Here is a 27,509-nt window from a genome sequence, read left to right as displayed (position 1 = left end):
CACTCATGCAACACGATGGTGGCTATATATCATGGATTTGCCAGGGACAGTTCAGATTTATACCTATTGCTGTGGTGAATGATTAACATTACTATTACTCTCTTTCATCCTCAAAAGTCTAGTGATTTGGTGATAAACTATATGCTTACCCTACTCAATATATATTGCTGATATCTGTTTCATTAGCTTAAATACACCATTATGTTCCTCCTAATTAAAGTAAGCTATAAAGTAAGCTAGTTGAGTGAAAAGAAGGATGTCGGAGTCTGTAAAAATTATAATTTACTTACACCATAAAATTAAAGATTTGGGGCTGGGCGCTCTAAACTTCTGACTTCTGTCATCGATGGTTTGCAATGTGGGATATGCTCGCCTGAGGGAGGATCAAGATGATCTACTGGGAAGTTAGAGGAAAATACTAGAACTTCCTTTTTCTTTTTTTTCTTTTCTTTCTTTCTTTCTTTCTTTCTTTTTTTTTTTTTTTTTGAGACAGAGTCTCTCTCTGTTGCCCGGGCTAGAGTGCCCTGGCATCAGCCTAGCTCACAGCAGCCTCAAACTCCTGGGCTCGAGCGATCCTCCTGCCTGAGCCTCCCAAGTAGCTGGGACTACAGGCATGTGCCACCATGCCTGGCTAATTTTTTCTATATATATATATTTTTAGCTGTCCATATAATTTCTTTCTATTTTTAGTAGAGATGGGGTCTCGCTCTTGCTCAGGCTGGTCTCCAATTCCTGAGCTCAAACAATCTGCCTGCCTTGGCCTCCCACAGTGCTAGGATTACAGGTGTGAGCCACCGAGAACTTCCATTTTTATTTTTCATCTTTTAAAAAATTAAGCTGTAATAATGATTAGTATATAGAATGACAAAGATGCCTGGTGGCTACTATGTTATTTCTACAAGAGTTACTAGGAACAGAATAAGGAGAATGTGCCAAATTAGATTCATGCCTAACCATACTGGAAAATAAACATAAAAACAAAAGATGTTATAGTATATAATGTCTTAAATTAATCTTCAATTTATCTAAATGTGCCTTTTTCTATACCTTGAAAGAATTGATTTTATGTTATAGTATAAATGGAATATGAACAAAAGTGTGGAAGACTTCAACTGGAGAATTTTAGTTTAAGAAATCTCTAATTTGTGTGTATAATCTTGAGGTTCACAAGGTATTAGTCAAACAAGTCAGGCTTACTGTTCACTCTCTCTTTTGGTTTTTCTTTTCACTTTTTTTTTTTTTTTTAAGACAAGTGCAGTATTGAGAAGAAGGGAAAGAGCAGAACAAGGCATTCAGTCTATAACTGACTGTGAACAATCGAGATAACTGACTACCTTCAAACCAGCCTGTTAGCTCTCATATTAAAATGTAAGACAATACAAGGCTAAACTTAAAGAACCGCTACTACATTCTTCCCCAATTGCTAAAGATTTTAAAGTCTGAAGATACGAAATAATGGAACACTCAAATTGCTGGTGAGAATGTCAAAGAATAACATCAACTTTGAAACAATTTGCTCTTGCATGGTCAAGGTGAACTCTTTAGACTTTAGAGCCAATAATTTCACTCCTAGGTATATGCCCTAGAGCAGGGGTCCCCAACCCTTTTTGGCACCAGAGACCGGGTTCATGGAAGATAATTTTTCAGAGGGGGGGTGTGGGGAGCCATGAGGAATGGCTGTAAACACAGATGATGAAGTCGCTCATCTCCTGCCATGCAGCCCCCCAGTTCCTAAGTTTAATGGAAGACAATTTTTCCCACAGACCAGGTGGCGGGGGGCGCTATTCTGCCACCTGGTCGTGGAGGACCACAGCCCTAGGGATGCTCATGCACATGTTCACCAGGCTACACACACACAAATGCATAAAAGAGCAATGTTCTTAATGGTTGCATCGGGTATCAACCCAGATTATAAAAAAACTATAATGGATAAATCTATTATGGTACCAGCCATACAACAAAACAATAAAGAAAAATGAACATGAAATTTAGCTGCCTACATGAATATGGATCAATCTTATAAATAAATGTAATATTGAATTAAAGAAGAAAACACGAAGGATCACCTCCAGTTATGACTCCATTTAAAGTCAAAATAGGCAAGCTAAACTGTATTGTTTAGGGATACATAGATGGTAAAAATCATGGAAAGAAGTAATTACCATAAAAATCAGGATAGCAATTCCACCAGATGTTGGAACAGGAACGTATGTAATTGGAAAGGACACAGGAGGCTTCTGGGGTGCTGACAATGTCCTATTTCTTACCTTGAGTAATATTTGCTTCACAATACATTTGTTTCATAATTATCATATGTACATTTATGTGTAAAGAAACCCTTTTAAATTATCAATTTTTTATATCATAATGGTGTTGTGGTTAAGTCTTTTTTGGGATACATATTGAAATAATTATGGATAAACTGATATGCCTCAGATTTGCCTTCAAAACAATAGAGGAAAGGAAGAGAGTGGATAGAATAAAGTAAAGATAAGAATTGAAATTGTTGAAGCTGAGAGATGGATACATGGGGCTCATTATACTACTGTCTACTTTTGAATATGTTTAAAAGTTTTCATTAGTACAAAGTTTTTTAAAAGCCTTTATGGAAATAACTAAAAAATGAAGACATACACTAGCTTCATAAACGGGAATACTCATATCTATAGATTTAGTGCAAGTCTAATCCAAAGTCCAACAGGGCTTTTGGAAAACTTAACAAACTAATTTGAAAATTTATATGGCCATTCCATGTAAATATAATATATAAATATAAGTAATATTTATATTCTGTATAAATATTTATACAGAGTGGCCATATACATTTTAAGAATGGCCAAAACATTACAAAAGAAGAAGAAAAAGAAAGGGACCTGCCTTCCCAGGTATCAGGACACTATAAAGCAAACTGCAGAAGACACTGTGGAGTTGGCACGATGATGAACCAATGGGCTAATACAGTCTATAATCGAACGCATCATGTATGGGAGCCTGATACACTATTCTATACTGCATACCAGTGGTGAAAGGAAAGACTACTCAGTAAGTAGTTGTGGAACAGAGGGTTCTCCATATATAGAAAATAAATGCAATTAAATCCCTTCTTCAAAAATCAATTCCAGACTTCTATGTAAAAGGCAAGATTTTTCAACTTTTACAAGTAAATCTGGATGAAATCTTTATTACCGAGGTAAGAAACCATTCTTTTTTTTTATTTTTATTTATTTTTTTTTGTTGTTGAGACAGAGTCTCACTTTCTTGCCCAGGCTAGAGTGAGTGCCGTGGCGTCAGCTTAGCTTACAGCAACCTCAGACTCCTCGGCTTAAGCGATCCTACTGCCTCAGCCTCCCGAGTAGCTGGGACTACAGGCATGCGCCACTATGCCCGGCTAATTTTTTGTATATATATATTTTAGTTGTCCATATAATTTCTTTCTATTTTTAGTAGAGACGGGGTCTCGCTCTTGCTCAGGCTGGTCTCGAACTCCTGACCTCGAGCGATCCACCCGCCTCGGCCTCCCAGAGTGCTAGGATTACAGGCGTGAGCCACCGCGCCCGGCCAAGAAACCATTCTTAAACACAAAAACATATGCCAAGAAGATGTTAGGTAAGTATGTTTTAACACATATAACCAACAAAGAATTTGTTTTCAGAACATAAAGGGAGGCTTATGAAAAACCGGAATATGTGCAAAAGACATGAACAAGCATGTCTTTCACAGAAGAAACCATACCAAGCAATTAAGCACATAAAGAAATGCCTAACCTCTTAGCAATCACAGAAAAGAACAAGTCCATGAAATCCCATTTTATCCATCAGATTAGCAAAAATTTAAATGTCAGAAAAAAATCAAGCATTGATGAAGATGTGAAAGTGGAACTTACACACAGTGACGTGGGAGCAATTATCACTTTAGAAAATAATGTGGCACTATCTTGTACAATTGGTCATGCCCACACCTCACAACTGAGAATTCTACTTCTAGATATATGTTAGAGAAACAAGGATACTAAAAGTCAGGGGGATACTAAGATATATGTACAAAAATTTACAGCATAGTTTGTAACAGAAAAAACGTTAAAAACTAGAAACTACTCAACTGTCCACCACTAGGACATCTGTATTGGGTGGTGGCTTATACCTGTTTATTGGTGTGCATCATTACATAAGTTTTATTTTTTTTTTATAAATCAGTTTCAAAGGGAATTAAATCTTTTCTTTTAAATATTGATTACTTTATCTGATGTCATATTTTAAGTAACTAAAAATTGCAACAACCTCATGTTTGCTAAGAAATGACTCGCTTTGGCCGGGTGCGGTGGCTCACTCCTGTAATCCTAGCACTCTGGGAGGTCGAGGCGGGAGGACTGCTTGAGCTCAGGAGTTCGAGACCAGCCTGAGCAAGAGCGAGACCCCATCTCTACTAAAAATAGAAAGAAATTAGCCAAACAACTAAAAATAGAAAAAATTAGCCAGGCATGGTGGTGCATGCCTGTAGTCCCAGCTACCCAGGAGACTGAGGCAGGAGGATCCTGTGAGTCCAGGAGTCTGAGGTTGCTGTGAGCTAGGCTGACACCACAGCACTCTAGCCCAGGCAACAGAGTGAGATTGTCTCAAAACAAAACAAACAAACAAAAGACTTGCTTCATTTTGAGGTATGTAGTTTAAAAACTCCAATCTGAACTGAATAAAGATCAATTTAAGAAAAGCATTAAAGCAAAATTTCCCCTGACACTTAGAAACCTACAAAGACATTATGATTTCAAAAAATAAAAGGCTTTCTACTAACTTCTTAATCCCTTCCCCATATTGAACTCACACTGAATGCTGTGGACATTAGATCACCAACGGACAGCTCTGAGCTGGTTAAGGACACAAACGACAGGGTGGGCACACCAAAATCTGTCTGCTCCACCATTTTGCCAAGAGACTTTCTAGTTTGTTTTCAAGTACATATAGCCAAATTTGAACTTTCTTCACAGTTATAGTAAAGGAGCTGCAGAGGTGTAATCCACAAGGAATACCATCTGCTACACCCCACAGGGACTGTCTGCAACAAAACACGGTGGCCACTCCTAAGGCAGCAGAGACAGTTCCAGTATATTAAATGGCCTTTGGAACTTCTAGGTTTAACAGTACAGGTAAAACATTTCAATCGGTCCTCTAAGATGCCTTTCTAGAAAGTATGGTTCTTTTTCATTTCTCAACTGATAATTTTCTATTTTTATTAAGTGAACTCATTTATTTGTTTTGAGATGACTGGTTATAGAATGTGGTTTTGTGTGAAATTAAACAAATCAAGAACATGCACATTTGTGTTTTCAGAAAAAGAAAACAGGACATTGCTATTACACTCATGCCTCATTTAGGGTGTGGAACGTGGTTCCCGAAAGTGGAGGTGCTGAGCGAGCCTGCGCCGTCCAAGGCACCTTCAGCACAGCGCTACGGAGACACAGCGCACTGACCAGTCGCTCCTGGGCTTTACACAAATCCCTGAAATCAGGGAACGGCCCCAGTTAGAGTTTCTCTGGCCACCTGTCATAGAATTGTTGGTTAATCCCCTCAGGCTGCACTAGTGGCTCTGATGTTTCCAGAATGTCTAATGGTCTTACAGCAACCCCCAGCTCTCTACTGATCCGTCTCCCTCTGTTTCCTCAGTCGCTTCCCCTGAAGAAAACTCGAACTGTCCACACAGTGAGCACAGTGCTCTTCCTTTGCTTCACCAGGGCAGGTCCTCCACCGGCACCAGCACACATTTGCACACCCCATTATTATAGGTTAAAACTGTACAGCAGAACAATAAATGGCAGAAAGAAAAGCCACCACCAAGAATAAACAACCTTATTGCAGAACGTGCTCTACACTCCATTCCAGACAGCTGAGGGGTCCCGGGGGGAGTGTGTGGAAGGAGCAAGGTGGCTCACGTGGCCAGAGGGGACAGCGTGGCCAGTCAGTGCTGGTTCTCAGTCGGACGCATGGTGAGCCAACCACTAGAAAAAGTGCATGTCCTTCCACTTCATTTTTAGTCAAAACCATTCAATGATAAAAAGAATAAAAACCAAAGACGTTCCATGACCTGGAAGGCCAAACATGAACTGCCTTTGGTCACCTCTCTGGCCTCACTCCCACCCCTGGCCCCGCGGCTCGCAGCCACTCTGCCTTCTTCAGTGTTCCTCTCGCACACACAGCTTGGCACTTCCTAATCCCTGATGAAAATGCTCCGCCCTCCGGAGCTTTGTGGCTGACGCCCTTAAACCCTTGCCTGTGTTTCACCTCACTGATGCCTTCCCTGAACACCCTGTTTAAATTAACGTCTCCATTTCTCCCACATGATTCTCTATCTTCCTTGTTTTTATTTCATTTCAGAATATTACAGAGGTACAGACGTTTTGGTTACATGGATTGCTTTTGTCATTCTCTATCTTCTTTTCCCACAGAGCAGTTATCATCCCCTGATATCACATACACATTTGTACAGTAAATATCTTCTCCACTAGAGTGAGAGCCAGGAGGGTAGAAATGATGTCTGTTTTATTATTATTTCATCAGTACCTGGCTCATTATGGAAATACCAGAGTGTTATTAATTGTACAAATGTATGGTAACTGCATATATGTCTAAAATGATACATTTCAGAGACAAGCAGTATCACAAAATATCAGTGCCATGTGGGAAAACATTAGAAGGGAAGGCAGATAATATAAACAGAAAAGTAGCGTTTTTTTCCCCTGTAAATCAGTGTTCATTGTTTTTAAGCTCACCTTAGAAGTTCACCGGCACTGTGATGCACAACAGTAAGTAGGTAAAGAATCCACTACAGTTCTGTAAACAGCTAACAGATCTTTCTCTTTTGTTTTAAACTAAATTGCAAGGCAGCAACCACCCAATTTAAAATCCATAACCTTTGCTGTATCTAGCAACAGCAATTCCAGCACTTACAGTCAGTTAAAAAGTTTCAGATTACCACGGCTCAAAACATTAGGACCTTATTATACTCTGCATTGTACTGTATTAAAATGAAGGAGTAGGAAGAGAAAAATGATTCTTATGCTACTACTGAGAAAAATGCATTCTATTTTCTTCCCAATATCGGGTTGTTCCTTTTTCATACATGGAATGTGCAAGAGCAGGGGTGATAAAAGAACAAGTGGGAGAATTGGCACGCAGCACTTTATTTCAGTAAATACTTTAGAAAAGATAATTTTAGAGATGACCAAGCAGCTTTCAGATAAGGCAGTCTTGCTACAGTCCAGTAGAACCTTAAGCATATTTTTACAGAATGTAAAGAGACATAAAATTATTAATGCTTTCTTTAAATCTGTTTCCGGATGCCAACAAGCAAGGTATTATCTCACTATGATGACCACAGGCCCTGCAGGCCAAAAAGGTTAAGAAATCAGATGTCCATGGAGTTTCTGTGGAATATTTCACATAAACATGTATTTATTAAAGAATAACACAATGCTGACATGTTAAATATTGTATGCAAAAAAATCAAGTTTCAAATCCTCAGCAGAAAATGTATTTCTGATGTTTCATTCTTATAACTCTAAGGCTTTATGTTCCTGCTACTTAAATTTCTAATCTGTGCCTTTCTTCTCTAGCTATTGATAAGCATACCTTTATAACATGCCTGAATAGAAGTCACTTTATTATAATGTGAATACTGGCAAGCAAGCAATCAATCAATCTTGAAAAAATATGGCAATTTGACTTCTGGTTTCCGATCTGTAAGGAGCTTAGAAGTCATCATTCCCATCCACAGAACAAGAAAAAGGCTGAACAAATGGAAAACCCAACATCTCAGATCCACTGGAGAAATGAGGGTACACAGAAAACTGCTGCTCCCCAAACGAGAGAGACAGGCAGACAGGCAGAGAACCACAACTCAGCCAGAACAGAAACCCACAAGCAGAAACTCTGCAGGACCCAGTACCAGGGCAGGAAAATCTAAACTGTAATTTATGACTAGCTGGAGGCTCAGCGTAGACAAGTTTAAGAGTTAAGGACTCCAGGGGTGCCTGGTCTTAGGCAGGCCCCCACACGTCTGTGGGTTTCACCTCCAGGAACTGTCCTACCAGGTTCCCACAGTGAAGGCCAGAGAAAGTCTCCTGTGCCTCAGCAAAGGGAGGGAAGGCAGCCATGGTGCAACACACCAGCGCATTCTGTTCTCCTAGTAAGGCTGGCCCTCGAGAGAAACTTTCACCGGAGCCTAACCAACCGGGTTTTACCAAAAACTAACCAAGTTGGGGGAAGGGAAATAAATATCCCACTCCAGTCTGCTCCAGCCTTTTTGTCTCACTTAGGGGTAGAAACAAAACAAAACTGAGAAGCACTTTTGTGTAGGTCACAGCCAGGGGCACAGACTCACTGAAAACCTGAGAATTAACCATAGCACTGTATAATGTCTCCCCTCCCCCACACCTTGCCACACACCTACAGGGCTTTCACATAACAGGATGACAAAAGAAATAAGCACCTTCTTAGTCTCAAACTCAAAGACAAGAGAGGACAAACATAAGGGCAGAAGAGGAAACTTTATCCTCCAACACCTAAAGCTAGTAAATAGTAAATAGTAAAACGGCCTAAACCCCAACCAGATAAACATAAAACCTCACAACAAATGTCTATTTACCATGGCTCCTTTTACTCAGTATATCATCATGTTCAACAAAAAATTACAAGGCATACTTAATATGGCAATAGGACTCAAGTGTTCCACAATCTTTTAAAACGCTGTTGAAAATGTAATCTTTGATAACATGGTCAATTATAAAAAGTCAGGATAAGCAGGGATATTCAGCCAACACTAGCAGTATTCAACATTATACTAGAGGTCTTAGTTAATTCAGTTAAGATTCCAAAAGGATAAACAGTTTAAATATCAGAAAACAACTAAAAAATGCTACTATTTGGAGATATTTGGAAGACAATAAGCATTTCAACTATCAAACTAACTGAAAACCAGGCCCAGCAGTGCATGCCTGTAGTCCCAGCTACTAGGGAGGCTGAGGACAGAGGATCACCTGCATCCAGGGGTTTGAAGACCAGCCTGGGCAACATAGCAAAATCCCATCACAAAAAGGAAAATGATAATAACAAAAATAAAATTTAAAAAACTAATTCAAGTGTTCAGTATGGTGTTTGGACTAAAAATTAGCATATAAAAATTATTAGGTTCCTATATATTAATCAGTTAGGAAAATATAACAATAGGACTTCAAATAGAAAAAAAAAATCCATAAAATACCTAGAACAAATCTAACAAGAAATATGCAAACTTACATAATAAAATTTTACAACTTTACTAAAAGAATATGAGACTGGGTGCTGTGGCTCATGCCTATAAACCTAGCACTTTGGAAGGCTAAGGCAAGAGGATTGCTTGCGGTCAGAAGTTCAAGACCAGCCTGAGCATGAGTGGAACCCTGTCTCTAGAAAAAAAATAGAAAAATTAGCCGGGCATGGTGGTGCATGCCTGCAGTCTCGTATACTCAGGAGGTGAGGCAGGAGAACTGCTTGAGCCCAGGAGTCTGAGGTTGCTGTGAGCTAGGTTGATGCCATGGCACTCTAGCCCGGGCAACAGAGTGAGACTCTGTCTCAAAAATAAATAAATAAATAAATAAAAGAAGAAGTACCAATACCTGCTCAAATTCCTGACCTTCAAAAATGAGAGGTAAATTATTAATAAAAGAATTGCTCGTTAAAACCCCTAAGTTCTAAGATAGTTTGTTACATGGCAATAGATAACAGGAACCTGTACATGATTATTTTCATTTAGTTTGTATACACTTGTTAACTAAAATTTTCATGTTTTTGAGGAAATCTTTGTGTAACTAACCTTATTGGCCCAAATGAGGTCATCCAATTCCTATCAAGATTGCAAACTGTCACGGGCTTCTGGTCCCAACAGAATCAACCCTGGGAAGGAAAAAACACAGAAGTAAATCCAGATTCCAGGAACAGTAATAGCAGCAGCAACAAAAACAAACAGAAACTGCTGGAGATACCAGAAGCTGTACTGAACTTATCTGAGAGGAAACTGGTGACCAGAAGCAAAGGGCAGCAGAGGTGGGAGTTAAAAGACAGATTAGCTAAAAGCTTTTTTGAATTCTGCCCTTGCCTCTCCTTTGATTGTCCCTTCACCACAGAAATTAGCAGCAACAGCCTAGATGTCTTTGGCAGCAAGATACAATGCAGACAGCACAGAAGCCCTGTGGGGGGAAGCTGTGGAAACAGGTACAGCGCCCTCAGCGCTCACCCTTCCTGCCCCCACTCGGGCTCCCACAGCAAGGGCCAGAGGTACGGAGCTGAGAGGGAGTTATGATCTAAGGACACTGCCTCTTCCCGATATTACTCATTCTGAGAGTGTACGAAGCAAACCCTCATCAGAAGTTGCCTGATGCAGCATCAGCCAAGAGGAGACTCAACAGCACTTCAGTGGCGCCAGGCGGCTGGCTGACCTGGACTCAAGCCCTTCCTCTCCTTAAACTCACCTGGACTGACACAAATTCCAATGCACATTAGAGTAAGTAACTAATACCCCCCCCAAGGGACATAGACAAACAGATACATCTGGAGCATAAAACCACTGTAAAAGAAACACAACACACTAAACAATTTATGCCATCTGAAGTAGAATTATTGGAATGGAGGATCCAAGAATACAGCCCTGAGAAGTCAGTGAGAGATGTAAGCACTACGAAACCAAAACAAGAAACAATGAAAAAGAATAAAGTAGAAATATTGAGCATGAAAAAGAGACAATATCCAGATAATTGGAGTTTCAGAAGGAGGGAAGAAATAAAACATTTCAAGAAATAATGAGGGTAACTTTCCCAGAATTAAAGATAAAAGAAGTCAATATTATAAGGGCTGAAAGAGCCAAATAACAGAGGAAACTATTCCTAGAAAATTTAAGTTCACCAAAGAAAAAATTCGAAAACATTGAAAGAAAAGAATAGACCAATGCCAAAGCAAAAGAATAAGATTAATATATATCGCAGTAAGTAACACTGGATACAAGACGGAGTAACCCAAATTCACAATCCATACTTCTTGAGGCAAGGGTTTTTTCAGAATTTAAAATTGCTATAGCTTGAATGTATCCTCCAAAAAGCATGTGTTGGAAACTCAATATCCAATGCAACAGTATCGGGAGTAGCGATCAGCCCTCAGGGACGGATTCATGCTGGCCCTGCACTGAGAGTGCGTCCATCAGGAAGGGTTCATTATAAAGGGGTGAGTTCCCCCACTGCCTCGCTTTCTCTGCCCAGCGAGATACCAGCCTCTCGCTCTTGGACTTCCTATCCTCCAGAACTGTCAGCCAATAAACTTCTGATTCATTATAAACTACCCAGTCTGTGGTATTCTGTTACAGACAGACAAAACAGACTAAGACAAGAATTTTTCAGATTTTACAACAGTAATATGGTACATATCATATATTATGTAACATCCAGAGCAGTGTCTAAGGCACTGACCCATAATTGAACTCATTAATATTTTGAAGCAAAATCTGTTCATCACACTAAATGAGATGAATAAAAGCCATAAATACCCTCATGACAGTTCAGGTTGGGTTCTTCTGTCAAATGAGCCATAAACAGCCTCATGTCAGCTTGTTGGGTTTTGTTGCCAAATGAGTTACAAGAAGTAGTTTGGTTTTCAGATCTTTTTTTGATTTTGGAAGTCCAGGTAAAGGATTGTTACCTCTATTTTAAAAGTCTTGAATTAAAAGAACTTTACATTTAGAATTTTCCATCCAGACAAAATATCATTCCAATATGTTAGGCAAAAATATTCCCAAGAACACAAAGCCTCAGAATGTCATATAAAGCCCACTAAGCACAATCTTGGAGGAATATTGAAACGAAAAAGAAAAAGAGAGACAAAGTAAAAGTAGTCAAATGCCTTGATATCGAAAAAAACTCTGACCTAAAATACTAGCAATACATTCACTGGGGACAGGGAGTCAGGACACACACCCAGAGAACATAAGAGTGCGCTAGAGTATCTGTCATATGTGGGGGAAGAAAAAGCTGCTTTAAGTGTAACCAATATGCAGAAATAAACAGGAATGGGTCTAAAGGACAACCAGCATAAGAACAATAATAGAAAAAAATACTCAACCTATCCAATGAAAGGAGGAAAGGGGGAAAGGAATAAAAGTAAGCCCAATTAGAGTAATTACAACAGGGGCCGATGCAGGAGGATCATTTCAGGCCAGGAGTTCACGACCAGCTTGAGCTAGAATGAGACCCCATCTCTACAAAAAATAGAAAAATTAGCTGAGCATGGTGGCATGAATCTATAGTCCCAGCTACTCCAGAGCCTGTGGCAGGAGGACCACTTGAGCCCAGGAGTTGGAGCTTGCTGTGAGCTATGATGATGCCACGCCACTCTAGCCTGGGAGACAGAGCAGGACCCTGTCTCAAAAAAAAAAAAAAAACATTACAATAATGTAAACGAGTTGAACTTGCCAATTTAAAAACAAATTAGGCCAAAGATTTTATGGTGGATTAAAAAATCATAAAGCAATATAGTCCCTACAAGAGACATATTTAAGAAAGGATACATCAGATGAGTATGAACCGGGCTAGAGTGCCATGATGTCAGCCTCGTTCACAGCAACCTCAGACTCCTGGGCTCAAGCAATCCTTCTGCCTCAGCCTCCCAAGTTGCTGGGACTACAGGCATGTGCCAACATGCCCGGCTAATTTTTTTCTATATATTTTTAGTTGGCCAGATAATTTCTCTCTATTTTTAATAGAGACGGGGGTCTCGCTCTTGCTCAGGCTGGTCTCGAACGTCGACCTCGAGTGATCCACCCGCCCTGGCCTCCCAGAGTGCTAGGATTATAGCTGTGAGCCACAGCACCCGCCTAGAAAAGCCTTTCTAAGCCCATTCCTTTCAGCTGGGACTTAGTCATATAGGTTTTAATCTTATACAACTTAGTATATTTACCTGAAATGCTGATCTTTTAAGTGAATTAGGAGTGGAAGGTGGGAGAATGATCTTTTCAAGTCACAGTGTTAATTTTTCCTCCCCACACCCAGGGTCTCATGTCATTCTGGTTCTCTTAAACCTATAATAAACCACTGAGTTTTAAGTTCCTGTATAGAATGGAATTCTGAACCTCTGACTGCAGCTGCAGTTGTCCTCTACCCTAGGGCCATAGAAAGTGGTTTGGAGTGCAGTTTCTGCCACTGGGAAGAACTACTGATCTCCCTAACAAGGATAACTTTGCACTGATACATAGCACTGGTAGGCTGCAGCCCACTGCTAGATGCGGCCTGCACTGTGTGCAGTGGCTTCCCTCACCCTGTGTCAGGCACCACTGTTCTGCAGTTGGACACGCAGGGCTGTTTCTCAAAATGCATTTTGAGACCCTCTGCTGAGGCAGAAGGATTGCTTGAGCCCAGGAGTCTGAGGTTGCTGTGAGCGAGGCTGACATCACGGCACTCTAGCCCGAGCAACAGAGTGAGACTCTGTCTCACAAGGAAAAAAAACTAAAGGCTTTTCTTTTTTTAAGAGACAGGGTCTTGTTCTATTGCCCAGGCTGGACTGCAGTGGCACAATCATAGCTCACTGCAGTCTCAAACTCCTGGGTTCAAGCAATCCTCTTAGCTCAGCTGGGACTATAGGCATGCGCCATGATCCCAGCTAATTTTTTTTTTTTTTTTTAAAGAAACAGGGTCTCGCTGTTGTCCAGGCTGTTCTCAAACTCCTGGGCTCAAGCGATCTTCGATCTTCCCGCCTCCGCCTCCCAAAGTGCTAAGATTACAGGTGTGAGCTACCATGTGTTGCCCCAAAAAGGCTTGTAGAAGTGACAGGCAGAGCTTTAGTGTACGAAAAGCACTCACCCTAACAATGGCCAGCTAATTAATTAAGGTCACCAACTCTATTTACATAAGCATATCCCCTTAGATGGCAATTATTTCCAGATACTTCTAAACTGGACCATTAACTAAAAAACTGGAAATTTAGTATCAGTTTCCACTCCCTAAACTTTAAACTAGTATCAGACTTTAAAATATTTTCTATCTATAGGCCAGACATAGTGGCTCATGCCTATAATCCCAGCACTTTGGGAAGCCAAGACAGGAAGACTGCTTCGAGACCAGCCTGGGCTAAATAGTGAGACCTCATGTCCACAAAAAAATTTAAAAATTAGTTGAGAATGGTGGTGCATGCCTGTAGTCCTAGCTACTTGGAAGGCTGAGGTTGGGGGATAGCTTGAACCCAGGAGTTCAAAGTTACAATGCGTTATGATTGTACCCACTATACTCCAGCCTGGATGACAGAGCAAGACCTTGTCTCTTAAAAATATATATATTTATATACATTTTTTTCTAGCTATAGATGAAGATTTTCACATTGGATCAAATTCCCAAAACTGAAGAGCTAATACCAATCATTCTATTCCCTGAAAGTTTCCCAAACTCCTTCTTTATAGATATTAACATTTAGAAAGGGAGAAACTCAGAGCCATTAAGGCTGATGTGTGAAAAAATATCCCATTGTATTTCTGGGTTTTAAAAAATTTCAATTTCTACAATGTGTACATTCTCTCACATTTGGTGAACAGATTATTCCTTTTGCCTCTGTGGGGGGTGGAGGGCTCAATACCTAAACCCAACAGATTACTTCTAGTAGACTGGTACGCATAGCAAGATGCCATGAAGTCAGAATGGGAAATCAGGATCAGAAGTCAGCCATATGACCATGAAACCAGGAAACTAAAACTGTTAATACTGCATAAATAGTTTCTGAGTTTTTTCCATCTCTAAAATTCCTATATTCTTTTCCTATCACCAGTAAAAAAATAAGCTATCAAGATAACTCACTAATCAGATAATTACAAAAATTAACTTATTCAACAAATATTCACTGAGCTCCTACATATTAGGACCACATAGATATTGTAATAAAACATATATAAATTAAATATAAGTCAATATATTATAAGACTATATTTTTAAAAGCACAAAAATAAAATAAGCACTATATTCTTGAAACTACCATAGAAGCAAAATATTTGTAGATGACCAGAGATTAACTACAGTGCAGTTTAACTAGATAAAAGTAACTTTATTTTTAGTTTGTAGCAACTGCAACACAGTGACAATTAAACACTTTTTAAGATCATTTTATACACACTTTAAAATCTGGCCTATACTGCTGTCAAAATTGAATTGACAATATTCAACATATACTTCTGGTTTTAAAAAGTCTTAATCAACAAACCGATCTCTTTCACATTTATAAAGTACACTCAAAGGCAGACATAATGCTTAATCGTTCCTAGGACATAGGTGCATCTTAAAAAAGAAAAAAATGCTCTATGTCAAAATATTATAAACATTCCAAAAATGTAAGCATTTAATGGAATATCAGAAGCATTAATTATTGAACAAGACAAGATGCTCCTTATAATCACAATGTTCTAGAAGTTCTAGCCAATACAATAAACAATCTGGCTCCAGAGTCCATTCCTTTTAATTTTCTACATCTCTCTTCCAAAAGAATAATAGACTTGTGAAGAGCACTTAAAATCTTTTAAAATCCTGAAGGAAAAATGAAAATAGGTAAAAAAAAAAAAAATACATCAAAAATGTTAAATCTCAATACCAATTAAAGAAATAAAAATGAAGAAAATAACAAATATTTTCTGCTCAAATGGGCAGACTTAAAAAATATAATTCTAAAGATTTCATGAATTCAGTGAATAGTCCTAGGATTACAGACCAGAACTTCATAATTAAAGTTTAAAAGACTAACGTGCCATTATCCTTACCACTAGAATCCCAATCCCAGGAATCAAGTTTCAGAAAATACTCACGGATGTGCCCAGAATGAACCTGGGAGTGGACACTGGGCTGCGATTACCCTTCCTGTGTTTCTGACAGACAACACTGATAGAATTTTATTTTAGAAAATGTGGCATCAGGCCGGGCGCGGTGGCTCATGCCTGTAATCCTAGCACTCTGGGAGGCCGAGGCGGGTGGATCACTCGAGGTCAGGAGTTCGAGACTAGCCTGAGCAAGAGCGAGACCCCGTCTCTACTAAAAATAGAAAGAAATTATATGGACAACTAAAATATATATATACAAAAAAATTAGCCGGGCATGGTGGTGCATGCCTGTAGTCCCAGCTACTCGGGAGGCTGAGGCAGTAGGATCGCTTAAGCCCAGGAGTTTGAGGTTGCTGTGAGCTAGACTGATGCCAAGGCACTCACTCTAGCCCGGGCAACAAAGCGAGACTCTGTCTCAAAAAAAAAAAAAAAAAAAAAGAAAAGAAAAGAAAATGTGGCATCAGAGATATGTTTCAATTTTTTTAGCCCATCATGTAGCTGTGATATGTGATGGGTTAAAAGTACATTTTAAAAATTTTCTTTTTCCCTGTACAGTAAGATTTCAAGACAGTCCCTTCTTCCCCCTTCCCTTCCTCTCTCACCATGTACTCAAGAAAGGCCCTGCTGAAAAGAACAGTAACCCAGTGGGCAAGACATGACGCCTTCCGCACTGGCCCTGAGCAGCACAGCACAATCCACAGTCTGAACAGCGGTTAAGGGCACAGACCTCAGAGCCAAACACTCTAGGTTACAACCTCAATTCTCCTATCTCCTAGCTGAATAAACCTTGATAAAGTCACTTAACCTCTCTAAATTTTCTCAAGTATATAAATGAATACAATTTATTAAACAGGTAAGTTAAGATAATACAGAAAAGTACTTTACACAGAGCCTGGCATTTATTTAGTAGTTCAACTAATGTTAAGATATTATTATCTGTATTAGGAAAAAAAAAAAAAAACCACCTGTCCATTCCTTAAAAAAAAAAAAGATTGTCTTACCTGTTCATGTTGTTATAACAGAATATTTGAGGCTGGGGAATTTATAAATAAAAGAAGTTTATTTGGCCCATAATTCCAGTGGCTATAAAGACCAAAAGCATGGCACCGGCATCAGCTCGGCTGCCGGTAAAGGCCTCAGCTGCACTAGCACATGGAGAAACGGAAAGGCAAGCAGGCATGTGTGAAGGGGGACCACACAGGAGAGGACCCTCACTTTACAGCACCCACTCTCGGGGAACTGATCCATTCCCACAAGGGAGAGAACGTGCTCCCTGGGGAGAGCATTAGTCTCCTCAGGAGGGATCCACCTCCCCGACCAAACACCTGCCACCAGGCCCCACCTCCCAACACTGCCTCACTGATTGTTTTGGCACGGACGAATCACATCCAAACCACAGCAGAGAAGTCACATTAGATACACAGTATGTACAGTCCACCCTCAGGATCCAGGGATTCTGCATCCAGGAATTCAACCAAGCATGGATAGAAAACATCTCGGGGAAGAAAATTCCACAAAGTTCCAAAAAGGAAACCTTGAATTTTTCACATGAATAAAGTGATATACAGGCATCATAATGGGTATTAGAAGTAATGATTTAAAGTACATGGGAGGATGTGTGTAAGGTATATGTAATTACAATGCTATTTTATATAAGGAACTTGAGCATCTGTGGTCCTGGAACCAATTTCTCACAGATAATGAGGGATGTCTACCAAATTAAACTTTCTAAAATATAAAAAGTTCTGCAATTTAAAAACACATGTGGGCCCCAAGATTTTGAATAAGTGATTGTGGTCCTGCACCTTTATAAACTCTTCTTATGAAAAAATAATTAATACTGACTTATTGTATTTATTTTTTTAAGTCAGCCAGATTCCAAGTTGCCCATAGTTGTTTATTTTACAGTTCTAGAGGTGCCAAGGGTTCAGCCGGAGTCCCTGCCAAAGGGCCAATCACTGTAGATGAACACATGCTCCTTTTTTCTAGAACCCTAACTTCCATTGATAAGAATACATTCATGGTAAGACTGTTCACATAACGTCAGTCTCATCGAATTAACAACAAACTCCATTTGCAATGGCGTGGACTACACATTTGTTTACCACCTTAGTCCTTGTATTTGGTACTGAAAAAAAAATCAGTGAGTAGATTGCATTGTCTGCTACCCCGCATAACTGTATTAGTGGCTTATTTGCCTAATTCACAATTCAAGATTTAGTGAGTTACCTTGAGCTCTTATTATAAAGGTATGGAATGAGTGACGAGAAGGATGTACCAGGACATTTTCACATACACGTAAGAGAAAAATCCAAAGCAAATTGGATTAAACAAGGTGTTACTGACTTGTATAACTGAAAGTGTAAAGGCATAGCACCTTCACGGAAGGCTTCAGCTAGCAGCTCAACTGAGGTGACCAGGGCATGGTTTTTCTCCACTCTGTTCCTTCAGTGTTGACTTCTTATTCAACTAGCTTTCCTTTGATGGTCAGAAGATAACTGCCAGGAGTTCAATGACTATGTTTTCAGGTTGAAATTCAGAAAAAAAAGTGCCTTCATCCCAGCATTCCTAGCAAATGTCCTAAGATTCATTCTGGGTAAAGCACATAATATAACTTTCCTTATCTTCTTAAAAATTACTCTCCCAGATTTTCATCACAACCTATCAAGAAAAAAAAATTAAAATTTTCCCTTAATGTAAATCACTTTTTGAAGGATTCAAAATGTACTACTAGATTACCTGGTAAAATCAAAACCACAAGTTCATGATTGTTCTTGTTAACATAACTGAAAGCAACACCATAGATTTTCAAGAAGAAAAAGAGCTCCTTACCCCATACCTTTTTGAGATTATAATAACAACTTAAAAGATAGAAGAGTACAGGAATATCTTGACTGTGGCAAAAAAGAAAGAAAGAAAAAAAAAAAGTGGTTTGTTTCCTACAGCCTTAAAATATAAGCAACTAGATAATCCATCCTATGGCTCAAGACCCCTCTTACCATACTCACCACCACACCTCTTCTCTTGCCCCACCCAAAACACAGGGTCCTAGGAACACAGTGGGGGATGCACACTTTAGGGAATCTTATTGTGAATGCGCACTCCAAAGCCAAATACAAATCATTCCTGAACTATGTTTCCTACTGCTCACGTCCCTCAGTCTTACAATTAGCACAGAAAACACAAAGTTTATTCTCAGATTTATAATGGAGAAGAAAACAAAATAGCATTTATTAGACTGAAAGCCAATACTCAAACATGTACGAATATTCTGGTTCTGATGGTAAAGTTGCACAAAAACAAAAGGCAAAATCCAAGCAATATGTTTTAGAGTAGAACTAACCACCTGAACATATATTACACACTAGTCCTCTTAAATAAAAAGTCAAACTTCATTAATAATCCTAGAGGGAAGTAGTGTGGTTAAAGAAAAGGATGTGAATTAGAAGAAAATCTCTATTCAATTCCATGGACTGGTTTTTCAAATACTCCACCATTCAAATAACTCAGTTCAACAAATATGTACTTAGGAATTCACTAAGAAGAGTGCATTAATGTCAGACACGATAGGGATATAAACATAGCCTTTGACTTCAAACATTCCTGAACAGCATAAAACATAATCAAGTAGAAATGCCTGAGACACTAAAAGATAGGGCTTTGGTAATCAGAAAAGGAAGAAATCAAATGAATGTGGATGATTTCTATAGCAAATAACAGAAAATCTCAAGGCAAAACTACTTAAACAATAAAGCAATTCAGGTAGGGTGGCTGTAGGCACAGTAAATGGGGCTCCAGTTCTACTTTTCTGCGATCCTGTTGGTGCTGCCCTCTGTCATAGAGGCATCACCTTTGAGCTACTAGAAAAACGGCTACAGCAGTCCCAGATGTCACATCCAGATAAAACCAGCCCTGGAGAGAAGAGGGACCATCTTTTTTCTTCCTTTTCTCAAATGCAAGAAAACCTTCCCCAGAAGCCTCTTGCAGAGTTCTCTTTTATCTCCCATCAGCCAAAACTGTCTCTCGTATCCATTACTAGAACAGTCACTTCCAGAGGGAATGAGATCCACTACAACTAAGATTACCATGGATACCGGTAATCATCATGACCATCACTTCAGTGTTGGCTGAGTATTTCAAGAATATTTCCGGCCTTGGAATGAAGAAGAAATAAAAAAGAAAAATACATAAGCAAAGGAAGAGATGTGCCTAACTGGAAGAAGAAAGCCAAATTCTGATATCATACATTAAATACACTGATAGGGATAAAGAATTCTCTTAAACTGCACTGTTGTCTTTCCCAGTGATACGAAAATTAACTTACTGTTCATCAGTAAATGCTAAGAATGCAGAAGTCGTCCTATTTTTATGGAAAGGATTGAGGTTATTTAATTATCAGTGGGGACAATCCGACTTACCACTCCTCATCAGTGGAGCCACCCATTCAGCTACGTCTGGGCTTAGAACATTCCACATTATGCATCCAGATGACTCTGCAGACTCACTGCCAGTAGCTCTTCCTTGAAGGTTTCTTCTCATCTGGGGAAGAGGTTTCACTCAAAAATCCACACACTCCAAACTGGCCCTATCTGCAAATGAAAGCATGCAATTAGGAGGCAAAAAGCTGCAGGCAGCAATTCCCCCTCCCCCATCTCTAATTAACTGATCCATATGAAAACTGAACTCAAATATCAGACTAAGCACCATGTTTAAACTAAGCAACCTACACTTCAACACTTGTAATGTGCTTATTATATGTGGTTACCACCCTTTTCCCATCATATAAATCTTTTGTTGCTTCCATAGTATACCAGGCACAACCCTACCAAACATTGCCAGTAAGCAGAATTCAGCAGACAGATATTTTTGTTGGACCCACGCAAGGTTGGTCTCCACAGTGTGTTAAAGGATAGCTACCTACATTTATAAATCAGAAGACTTCACGTGAAAAATCAACACTTCTGGCTCTCTTGAAAAATCAGAAAATCTGGCAATACTGCACCCATGTTCCCACATGGTAATAATCTGCTGGGGCTGATTAACAGTGAACCTTCTAGGTGGGGCATGGACTTCGCCGTTCTCCAAAGACAACACCACTCTTTCATGTTACAGCCTGGCTCACGGTTACCTGCCTGGACTCCACAGGCAGCTGAGCTTCCACTCTGCTATGTATTTCTAGTAGCTCCCAGGGAACATTTTATTATTGCCAAAGCCAGGCATGTTTTTCTGCCTTGAGGATATAATATAGCATAAGGGAATAACAACATGGGCTTAGTCAGAGCACCCAAGACCTGAGTTCTAACTCTGTAAATGACTACCTATGGGACCTCAGGCCTGTTTTTAACCTAAAATATATTTCTTCATTTACAAGCACCCAAATAAACCTGTAAGCATTTAACACAGTAGGCAAACAGGCCTAAAATCTAACCTGTCCAAGCTGAACTGATAATCTTAAATCCACTGCTTCCTCATTCTTCCTCATCTCAATAAATCATTCCATGATCCACACAGTTCTGCTCAAGCCACAAACATGACAGTCCTTACCATATACTCTCTTTGTCCCCCAAAATCATCAGCAAGGCAATTGATTCGCCCTCCAAAATACGTAATTTGAACAGATGGTTAGAATTCCAGCCATGAAAACAAACAGCAATTCCTCCCTCAGAATCAAATACTTTGCTGAAATTGCCTATAAATTCAACTACTTAAATAATAGTAGCTTGAAATGTCAAGGTTCCGTATTATGAGGAATATTAATATTTCATTAAAAGGAAAACGAAGACAAATATTGGGGATGCTGCACATCACTCCTTGCAAGGTATTGATATCACAATTCATAAGCTTATGCAATTCTTCAACTCTAAGCTGACAAGGAACTCAGAGGCTATGCTAAATCTTATAATGAAATTGGGAAAACCAAAAGACTACTGTTAGCAGAACTAACGTGATTTTAGGAACGTTGCAGAATACATGATCAATACTCAAAAACGAACTCTATTTCTATAAAACAATTGTTGAAAAAACAATCAGAAACTGACACTGTAAAAAAAAGTTCATTTATAATATGAAAAATATGAATTATGAATCAATTATCAAATGATGTGCAAAGACAAATAGAGAGAGATACTATGTTCATAGATCAGTGCAGTCAATGGTGTTAACATGTCAATTCTCCCCAATTTAAGCAATAGTCAGCACAATTCTAGTTAAAATCCCAGCAGACTTTTTTGTAGAAATTGACACGTTGATTCTAAAATCACATAGAAATGCAAAAAAGATAGAATAGTGAAAATAACTTTGAAAAAGAATACGATTAGAAACCTTATACTATGTGAATTCAAGGTTTATTATAAAGCTATGAAAAGAAAGTACTGACACATACAACATGGATAAACCTTGAACATAGTAAGTGAAAGAAGACAGTTACAAAAGGCCACATATTACCTACTGTGCTGACAGAAATGTAAAATTGTACAGCTACTCTGGAAAACAGTCTAACAGCTCCTCAAAATGTTAAATGTAGAATTACCATATGATCCAGCAATTCCACTCCTAGGTATATATCCAAGATAAATTAAAACATATCCACACAAACCTGTACATGAATTTTCATAGCAGCGTTGTTCATCACAGTTGTTTGGGTTCACTCACTCACTATTCATTAGTGAATAGATAAATCAAATGTTGTATATCCTACAATGGAATAATATTTAGCCATAAAAGAGAATGATGTACTGATATACACTGTCCAGATCAAACTTGAAATATTATGCTAAATGAAAAAAAGCCAGTTGGCCACACAGCATATAATTCCATTTATATTACATGTCCAAAGAGGCAAATCTAGAAAGACAAAATATGTTAGTGGTTGCCAGGGGCTGAGGAGAGGGAAGAACGGGGAATGACTGCTAATTTCTTTTTTGGGGGGGGCGTGATGAAAATATTGTAAAATTAGATAGTGGCAAAGGCTGTATAACACTGACTTATGTACTTGAAAAAGGTGTTTATGTTATATGAATAATCTCAATAAGGCTGTTACAATAAAAAAAATAATTTATCCCCTCACTCCTGCAAAACAGAAAAATCGGTTATTTCCTTAGGATGTACTCTCGGAAGTACTAAGTTCCGCTCTGTGACATGTGCCAAAGTGCTTCTGAAACAGGTTCCACAGACTTGTACTCCCTCCAGCACTGCATTTAGCACCTGTGTCACTGTGCACATGTCTGAATCAGCATCTCTTAAATCTGATAAAAAATTTTTATTATTGGTTGAACACTTTCCCCTCCTATTTTCATCATATATTTCTTTCCAAAGGGTCAGTTCTTAGCCTTTAAAATTTACCATCCTTATGGATACAGCACAAATGCTTCAATTTCTCAGGAAATGTAGAAATAGTTACTTTCTTGACATTTTCGTCAGCAATAATTAACTCATCCCAATGGGTTCCATTTCAGCTTTTAACAATAAAACCTGCCTTGAAGTCAAATATTTTGAACAGTTATAAGAACCACTCTGCTTCTCAGACAGGGAAATTAAGAAGGTCACTACAATACGAGTCCACCTGGGTTACGTCTATTTCCAGTTTCCTGACTGCAATTCACTTTCAAGTGAAATGTCCAAGTGGCTCCCAAGATATTTTAAAACCATAAGGTGTAGCAGAAAGGAAATGAAACATTTATTAGCATCTTGTACAAGCCAAGTGCTTTACGTGTATTACTTCATTTAATCTTAATAAGCCTATTACCCTCACTTAAATGAAAAGGAAAATAAAAATCACCCAGGGTAAGAACTTGCCATGCAGCAAATATGTGCCAGAGTTAGGGATCAAACTGAGGTGTGTCTACCTCCAAAGTCCATATTCTTTCTGCCACTTTACAGTGCTTCCCAAGCTTACTGACTCTGAAAAATCAGAAAGGACTTCAAATGTGAGTTCTGCCACTTACTGTGTGACTAGTTTCTAAGCTTCTTTAGAACAGTTTACAAAAACAAAATAAATGTAAAAAGAGGACGCTAAAAACTCACTGTGGAATAAAACTTTTTAAAAAAATAACATTTCTTTAGGCCGGGCGCGGTGGCTCACGCCTGTAATCCTAGCACTCTGGGAGGCCGAGGCGGGTGGATCGCTCGAGGTCAGGAGTTCGAGACCAGCCTGAGCAAGAGCGAGACCCCGTCTCTACTAAAAATAGAAAGAAATTATATGGACAACTAAAATATATATATACAAAAAATTAGCCGGGCATGGTGGCTCATGCCTGTAGTCCCAGCTACTCGGGAGGCTGAGGCAGGAGGATCGCTTAAGCCCAGGAGTTTGAGGTTGCTGTGAGCTAGGCTGACGCCACGGCACTCACTCTAGCCCGGGCAACAAAGCGAGACTCTGTCTCAAAAAAAAAAAATAAATAAATAACATTTCTTTAAAACAGCAAAATGTATGGAATAATTCTAAACACTTTTCTCGAATTTATCTCAAGATTCACTTTACCTTCCAACAAACAGAGACACCTGCATGTCCATTCACAAACATAGAATGTGGATGAAAAACATTTTTTAGTGACTACACTGCCAGTCTCTAAACAAGAAATACATCATTTCTCAGTAAAAAAGTCCACAGTGACTACACTGCTTTTTATTCTTCTTTACCCTGTGAGAAGTGCTTTCTGCAACACACGCACCATCCGGGATGTGGCATTGTGGGGTAAGAGAAATGGCCACTGAACAGAAAAAGACTACAAGAGCTTGTGAGCAAGCAGTAATACAACACAGAAAAGGACATAGCTAAAAACAAGGCAAAACATCGACAGCCTACTCTACCCTAGGTAACAGGTGCCTTTCCTGTGGCAAAGGAAAAAACATTTAAATTATAAAACTCTTAAAGGATCTTTGATTGGCTTTAAAAATTGCTACTTTAAGGCCCAGCACAGTGGCTGGCGCCTGTAATCCTAGCACTCTGGGAGGCCGAAGGAGGAGGATGCCTTCAGCTCAGGAGTTCAAGACCAGCTTGAGCAAGAGTGAGACCCCATCTCTACCAAAAACAGAAAAAATTAGCCGGACATGGCGGCGCATGCCTGTCGTCCCAGCTACTTGGGAGGCTGAGGCAGGAGGATTGCTTGAGCCGAGGAGTAGGAGGTTGCAGTGAGATATGACGACTCCACTGGCACTCTAGCCCCAGCAACTGAGTCAGACCTGTCTCAAAAAAAAATTGCTACCTTAAGACCTAAACAACTACTTGACAAGACTGGGACTGGTAATTTCCAAGGATGCAATACACCAATACATCTCAGCAATTCTTCCACAAGAATTTTCACAGTCATAAAACAAAAGTCAAATCAAACATTAACATAAGAATTCTTACATGCTAAAGTTTCTTTTTCTAAGAACTCCCTCACTCTGACACATAACAAGGGCAGCAATATCTAATAAAACTGTCATACTACACATAGATGAAGGCTGTCAAAAAAACATATTTTTCTTCTAGAAGTATTTTAATATTAAGACATCAGTAGGACTTGGGTGGTCTAAAAAATATGAACATATTTACAGGCCCATATTTCACCATAGGGCTATTTAAAATAATTCTACTTTACATAGATAGAGTCAGGAACGGTTTTTGTTAGCTAGTATAAAACAATCAGGCTATTGTACAATGGTGACAGAGCTCTTGAGAAAAAAATTACTGCTTAAGTAATTCCTGTCTCCAGTTGACTCTGCCACATTCTGCTCTCCATAAACACCATTGTTTTTACTCACAACTTTGCTGACAGCTTTGCCCTTGTCAAACAAAATTTTCACTTTCCAATAAGACCCTTTCAAACTGAAGTAATAAAAAGCAATGCTTATATGATCATAATATTTGCTAAGGTAAAATGTTATAGAATACTATGTATAATAAGATCTTACTTTTGTGAAAAAGCATATATTCACTAATTTATCTGGAAGAATATTCATCAAAATATTACCAGTGGTTGGTTATCCTGCAGTGGTAGGAGTAAAGGTTTCTTCTTTACCTTATATGTATTTTCTGATGCTCTATATTAAACACTTTTTTTCATATGTACATAAGAGAGAGAACAATTTGAGTTAGAGGATAGGAAACGTAGGTGTCATATTTTATAATAATTCAATACCACCAGTTCAAATCCACTTATTCAGAATTAACATAAAGCAAATCTTGCTCAAGAAATACCAATAAATTCCCCTGAGCCAACAAAGTTCAATTTTTAAACAATAAACTTCCTCAGATAAGAAAATGATGCCTGTAATTTCATGTCTCTTTACTGGAGAGCTGGGGGGAGGGTTGGAAATGGGCTGGAATGTCCAGGTAACCATAGGAAAGATAATAGGAAAAAACTCGAGAAACAAGACAGAATCATTTCATTGATTTAGTGACATTTATTTGTAGAAGAAATCACGGAGTAGCAGAAGTAAATGATCAGAAAATGTAAGCAAGCACTTCAAGAATAATAATGGGCAAAAGAAGAAAAAAGCCAGAAAAAAAACCCCCAAAAAACTGAACTCAGACATATTTATGTAAATCATAGGGGGGAAAAAAGGGTAGATAATGCTGTATCACTAACTGAATCAGATCTGCTTTCTTGACGAGAAAAGGAACACCTTTCAAAAGGCTTATTTACTGCTCAGTAGCGAAACCAAGAACACTCTCAGAGGAATCTGAAGATCTTTTGTGCCTGCTTTGGAATAAGCTAAACTATTAGATATGCAGTTAAATAATTAACATACAAACATATACATAGCTAATTTTATGAATTAAATGAATCTCAAAGTAATCATCAAATGTGAAGGGAACATAATTTTGAAAAAGAAAGAAGGTAAAGCACTGAGGTAATTTCAGTAACTCCTATGAAGAAATTATCTTTAAACCAAAACAGGTAACTCTACTAGATTAAAACATAAGAAATTGCCAATAGTCAAGCAAACACCAGCAATTTCACATGGGCCCACCCAGTGGTCTCCTGATAAATATTGAACCACAACCTCTTTTGAAAAAAAGAGCCCTGATTTGTAGCTTTTGCCCATTCCCATGTTGGAACTGTCCCACCACGGCCAGTTTCAAGCTGCCAGATGATAGCACTGAGCGCGGAGTCGGAGCGAGAGGCACAGGCACCTCCCCAACTCCAGCACACCATGGCTCCACGGAACATGCTGAGGATCACAGGAGTCCCCAAACTGTACCACCCTGTTCTAAAACCAGGCTTTTGTCTGATTGATACAATTTCTGTCTTCCCTAGGTTAGAAGAAATATGCTGTTGACAGTTTAAAATACTAGTACACTAAAATCATTCATAACAAAGAACAGATGAGACCGGTAGCTGGTTTCATCCATTCAACCTGTTTGGTGCCAGGTAGCTTTTTTGGGCATTGTGGACAGCAGGGAACAAGACAAAGGAGGTCCCTGCTCTCCTAAGAAATATATATAAAAATACATAATTTCAAGGACTGAGAAATGCCATGAAGAAATTAAAACAGTAATGGGGAAGCTATTTTAAACTGAGTGGTGAGTTAGGTGATATTTAAGCTGAGACCTTAAAGTTAAGAGGCCAGGCTCAAGATCTGGGAAAGACCATTCAGACAAAGGAAATGACTAGCGTAAAAGTCCTAAGGCAAGACCAAGCATGGCATGTTTGAAAAAGTGAACAGAC

The 27,509-nt window shown here is 39.0% G+C and overlaps 1 long non-coding RNA gene across 1 annotated transcript in view; it reads right to left on the bottom strand.

Moving 5' to 3' along the window:
* The window catches only part of LOC138395394 (uncharacterized), a 51,324-nt gene that overhangs the window by 14,120 nt on the left and 9,695 nt on the right, over window positions 1-27,509 (bottom strand). The window contains exons 3-4 of the long non-coding RNA XR_011235538.1: window positions 20,274-20,444; window positions 9,841-9,920 (exon numbers count right to left, since the gene is read on the bottom strand). This is a non-coding gene — a long non-coding RNA (uncharacterized lncRNA). The remainder of the gene's footprint in view (window positions 1-9,840; window positions 9,921-20,273; window positions 20,445-27,509) is intronic.

Source organism: Eulemur rufifrons, chromosome 15 (genome assembly GCF_041146395.1).
Source record: "Eulemur rufifrons isolate Redbay chromosome 15, OSU_ERuf_1, whole genome shotgun sequence".
In the NCBI taxonomy this organism is placed as follows: Eukaryota; Metazoa; Chordata; class Mammalia; order Primates; family Lemuridae; genus Eulemur; species Eulemur rufifrons.
The sequence above is the reverse complement of the archived record's forward strand: the minus strand, read 5'-3'. Positions and strand labels throughout refer to the sequence as shown.